The following is a 5,260-nucleotide window of genomic DNA, read 5'->3' as shown; positions in this document are numbered from 1 at the left end:
CTACCCACCTTTTCCAAAACACTGTTTGTTTCCCTATTTTAATTTCTGGGTTAAGCCATAGTGAGGCATATTGCTGTTTGTGATGTGAGATTTTATGTAGCTTATGAATTTTTGCCCAAACCTCCCTAGAGTGCTTAATAATTGGGTTTTTATCTCTCTCCAAACCAGTCACCTTTTGGGATAATACCTGTATAGGATGAAAAGGTTTGGCGAGACTCTCCTCTATGGTGACCCATTTTAAACCAGACACCCCTCCAATCCAGTGTTTAGCTATCTTAGCCATTTCAAAAGACAAGTTATACAGTCTAATATCAGGTAAACCCAGCCCACCTTTATCTTTAGGTGCAAACAGTTTGCTCATTTTAAACCTAGGTTTCCTCCCCGCCCAAAGAAATTCCTTGATGAGATTATCATGCTGTTTAAGAATATGTTCTGGTATGCTGAGCGGGAGCATCATGGATATATAGTTAATTTGTGGTGCAACTACCATTTTGATGACATTTGCTTTGCCACATAAGGTCAGTTTTAACCTCTCCCATTTCCCTATATTCGTCTTGATTTTTTGAAGCAATGGGTCATAATTTAATGCAAGCATTTCACTTAAGTCTGGACTCAACTTGATACCCAGGTAGACCATGCCCTTTGGGACCCATTTAAAGTTATACTGTGTCATTACATGTGGATGACAATGTTTGGATATTGGCATTGCCTCAGATTTGGTCCAATTAATTTTATAACCTGAAAGATGAGAATATCCATCGATGGTCTCCATTAAGGCAGGTAGGGAGTTTTGTGGGTCACTGGTTAGAAAAAGTATGTCGTCAGCATAAAGCATTAGCTTATGGTCGCTACCCCCTCCTTCCACTCCTTTGATAGAGGGATTTGCTCTTACAGCTATGGCCAGAGGTTCTAAAACGATTGTAAATAAAAGTGGTGATAGAGGACACCCCTGTCGTGTTCCCCTGGAGAGGTTAAAAAATGATGAGATCAGACCATTTGTCATGACTGCTGCCTTAGGATTACTGTAAAGAATCGTGATCCATTTCATGAAACCAGCTCCAAACCCAAATCTTGACAGGGTCGAGTGAAGAAAACCCCACTCGACCCTGTCAAAGGCCTTCTCTGCATCCAATGAGACTGCGGCCACTGGTGCAGTGCTGGAGGAATTCAACCATATCAAGTCTTCGTAAATTATCAGAAGAAGATCTACCCTGTAAGAAACCAACCTGGTCAGAGTGTATAATGTCTGGTAAAACTTTTTCTAGCCTCAAAGCCAGAACCTTGGCCAGTATTTTGCTATCTACATTAATTAGGCTAATTGACCTGAAATTGGCAGGATCTGTATGGTCTCTGCCTTTTTAGGAATCAGTGATATAAGTGCTGCCGTTCAGAGATGGTGGAAGTGAGCCGGTCTGAAAAGCCTCTCGCATTAATCTTAGTCAGAACTGAGAAATTATGTCTGTATACTCTTTATAATATTCAACAGGAAACCCGTCGGTTCCAGGTGATTTCCCTGTTTTCATAGCTTGAATAGCCTTTATGACCTCTTCTTGTGAAACTGGTTTATCTAAAATGTCTACCTGTTGAGATGATAGACTTGGAAGAGTTATGGTGGAGAAAAAAAGTCTGCAATGATGTTTCGCTTTGGCATACCTTCTGATCTATAGAGCTTCGTGAAAAAAACTTTTGAAGACCTCATTAATTCCTTTTGAAGATGTTATTAGTGAACCCTCTCTTCTTATCGAGGAATTACATGAGCAGAGTTTTGCTCCTTAAGCTGTCTAGCCAAAAGCCTGCCCGTTTTTCTCTCCTGCTTCATAAAATGTTGTTTTCAATCTAAATAAAGCATATTCTGCCTTTTTATTAAATATTTCTTGTATTTTGAATTTAGATTTGCAAATATCATTGAACAGGCTGTCTGAATAATGTTTGGCCAGTTCTCTCTCCATTATGATTATTTCTGCTTCCAATTTTTTAAGTGTTAATGTACTCTTTTTTCTTTTTAGAAGTTTGTGCTATGATTTTACCTCTAACATAAGCTTTTGATGCTTCCCATACCATTGCTACACTATCTGTACTACCCATGTTGATTTAAAAAAATGATGATAAATCTTCTGCCAGTTCATTACGGAATATCATGTCTTGCAGCATGGAGGTGTTCATCCTCCATCTACCTCGCCTGGTTTTGTCTGGTTGTATATTTATACAAAGTGCAACGGGTGCATGGTCAGACAAGGAGATGGCATTAATGGTGCTGTCGATGACAGAGTTGACTAGATTTTGAGAGACCAAAATAATATCTATACGTGAAAAGGACTTGTGGCAATGAGAGTAAAAAGAATATTCACGTTTGCTTGGGTTGACCAAGCGCCACATGTCAATTAAACCATCGCCTCTCATCATCACGTTTGCTTGGGTTGACCAAGCGCCACATGTCAATTAAACCATCGTCTCTCATCATCACGTTTGCTTGGGTTGACCAAGCGCCACATGTCAATTAAACCATCGCCTCTCATCATCACGTTTGCTTGGGTTGACCAAGCGCCACATGTCAATTAAACCATCGTCTCTCATCATCACGTTTGCTTGGGTTGACCAAGCGCCATATGTCAATTAAACCATCGCCTCTCATCATCACGTTTGCTTGGGTTGACCAAGCGCCATATGTCAATTAAACCATCGCCTCTCATCATCATGTGAATAGCTGCTCTATCCTTAGGTGTTACGGTTTGGGTAATTCTGCTTTTATCTGACGTACTATCCAAAACTTGGTTAAAATCCCCTGCTAAAATGGTTTTACCTTGGGCATTCCCCAGTATGCTATTAACCTCATGGAAAAAGAAGGCTCATCTTTGTTGGGGGCATAAATGTTACAGAGTGTTAATTCCATGCCGTTTATAATGGTATCAAGACAAATAATCCTACCATTTGCATCCCTAAATTCCCTTACTAATGAGAAGTTTAACATTTTGTGAATTTTGTAAAAAACTTGCCCCACCCAATCTCTTTTAAATTTTTTAGCCTCATCATCTGTTAGGTGTGTTTCCTGAATAAATGCTATGTCTGTTTGTTGAAGCTTAAGATATGAGAGAACTTTCTTCCTTTTTACTGGATTTCCGCATCCATTTATGTTCCAGGACACTATCTTAACATAAGAGTTATATGCCATTCATTCCTTATGGAAAACAAATTAAGATATAGAGCATATAAAGGCAATTCAATTTTGTCTTCCTAATCAAAATGTGAACAAACACGACCAAACTGGTCAACAATAACCCCCCCTTATCAGTCAAAGAAAACATATTCACACACAGGAGACTCCTACTAACTGGAGACTCTTCCCTTTTTAAATCAGTCCAAATACCAAAAGAAAGCAAAACAAAAAGAAAATCTGATTTGGTCTGAGGAACGTCCAGCTTCCCTAGGTTCAGATAACTACACAAAAAAAAACTGTCCAGTCACACCATACCTTTCTCAAACTCTCCATTAGTGATAATTGTCATTGTAGGCCTACGCTAATCTTCAACAATATCGTCTCCTCCATCAACTGGCCCTCCGTTATAAGTTTGCTCAATGAACTTGACAGCCTCCATCGGCGTCTTGAAACTTTCTATTCCTCCCCCCATTCCACGTGAATCAGAGTGTCCCAGGAAATGCGAGGGGTGAACTTTACTTTTTTGGCATGCAGTAGTTGTTTGGCCGAAGCAAAGGTTTTTCTGCTCTCCGCCAATTCCTTGGTCATATCAGGAAAAATGAAAGCCAAAAGATCCGTTCCATGTTGCTCCTCTTTTCTCTCTAAGCTGCCTTAAGCACCCTCTCTCGCCAGATGAACGTAGTGAATCGAATCATAATTAGGCGTGGTGGTTGGTTTGTCCTCGATCGGTATCCAGGAGATCTATGTGCCCTTTCAATCTCAAATTCACTGTCAATGTCCATACCTAAGCCCCCTCAGACAAAATCCTTTCAATGCAGGCCTTTAAGTTGTTTCCTTCGGCGCCCTCCTTCAAAACCTAGCAGCCTAATATTGTTACTACGGGCTTCGGTTTTCTAAATCTTCTACACGGTTCCATAACGTGTCTATATCAACAGTGTACCTGTCGGTCGCCAACCAACCGTTGAGTAGTGTCCTGCACTTCGGATATCGGCGTTTCTGCCTCAGTCAGCCCAGCGCTTTGAATGGCACTTACAGCATTTTTCAGTTCCGTTGTAGTCGTTTTAATAGTTGATACGTCCGAAGCCACTGCGTTCAGCGTAGAGCTCATTTTACTCACTTCACTGAAAAAATTGTCCAAGCTAACATTTTGCTCAGGGCTTTTTGGGCTAGCAACACCAGTCTCCATGGCAGCCTTTCCACGTGTACCTTTGAAATACTTAGACGAAGCCATGATAATGTATATTTGACGGATAAGTTGTCGAAGGAACTATTAAGTATTGCTGAAATAGTCGTAAATGAGGAGATATTGACAGATATATTACATTATTTCGGTGACTATTCTGGACCGCTCTAATGTGCAGCCATCTTGCTCGGCGATCCCACGTGACTCTCCTCTAGTTAACTAGTTGACAGAAATGGCTTGCATGTACACATGACAATTATGCCTGATATCAAGATATCTGAATAAATCCTCAATCGACTTGCCATACACACTCACACACTCACATGCTCACATACTCTCTCTCTCTCTCTCTCTCTCTCTCACACACACGCACACACACACACACACACACACACACACACACACACACACACACACTGATGTTGCCACACTCGCACACTGCCTTGCAGGAAGCTGTAACATATCTGACTAACACATAAAATTCAGCTCTCAGGACTGAGAATGTAAGTCAGGGTGAGTAGTGCTGCTTCATTTGATATGGATGTTGAGGCCAATGCAATACACACATACACACATACACACACAAATGCACACACAGAGAGACAAAGTCAAAGTCAAAGTCAGCTTTATTGTCAATTTCTTCACATGTTCCAGACATACAAAGAGATCGAAATTACGTTTCTCACTATCCCACGGTGAAGACAAGACATATTTTACCAATTTAAGTCCACAGACAAACATAACATTCAAGTAAACAAAAAAGTAAGTAAATAAGTAAATAAGAGGGCACATATAATAATGAAAAAAATAAGAGCAGCAAAATTTGGTTGAAATTGTGCATAGACAGTCAATAAAATTATACAAACAAAGACACAGACACACATACACACACATACACACACACATACATGCACACACAGAGA

Source organism: Alosa alosa, chromosome 23, assembly GCF_017589495.1.
Source record: "Alosa alosa isolate M-15738 ecotype Scorff River chromosome 23, AALO_Geno_1.1, whole genome shotgun sequence".
Lineage (NCBI taxonomy): Eukaryota > Metazoa > Chordata > Actinopteri > Clupeiformes > Clupeidae > Alosa > Alosa alosa.
The sequence above is the reverse complement of the archived record's forward strand: the minus strand, read 5'-3'. Positions refer to the sequence as shown.